This window comes from Notothenia coriiceps, unplaced genomic scaffold, assembly GCF_000735185.1.
Source record: "Notothenia coriiceps isolate Sejong01 unplaced genomic scaffold, NC01 NC01_scaffold00000288, whole genome shotgun sequence".
Classification (NCBI taxonomy): domain Eukaryota; kingdom Metazoa; phylum Chordata; class Actinopteri; order Perciformes; family Nototheniidae; genus Notothenia; species Notothenia coriiceps.
This window is the reverse complement of record NW_011332989.1, coordinates 43,522-43,747: the sequence shown is the minus strand read 5'-3', so window position 1 is coordinate 43,747 and position 226 is coordinate 43,522. Positions and strand designations below refer to the sequence as shown.

At 46.5% G+C, this 226-nt stretch overlaps 1 protein-coding gene across 1 annotated transcript in view; it reads right to left on the bottom strand.

Annotated features, from left to right (window-relative positions):
• ccnb1ip1 (cyclin B1 interacting protein 1) overlaps positions 1-226 on the bottom strand; it is a 20,635-nt gene that overhangs the window by 3,943 nt on the left and 16,466 nt on the right. The window lies entirely within an intron of this gene.

Sequence of the window (226 nt, the reverse complement as noted above, 5' to 3'; positions counted from 1 at the left end):
GGGAGGGGGGGTATTATACGCTTGGTGATAACACACGAAATACATGCATGTGGAATGGCTGTGTGGCCCCACTTGCACACAACTCAGTGCGCTGTTGCTGATAATTGGCCCTACGGAAATCAAAGGGTAGAAATATCGCATTTGCAGTCCTCATCCGGCTTAATAAGACGAATGGGAAAACGGATTTTTGACTGTTGGAAACCACCTGCAAGTCAAATTATGGCTT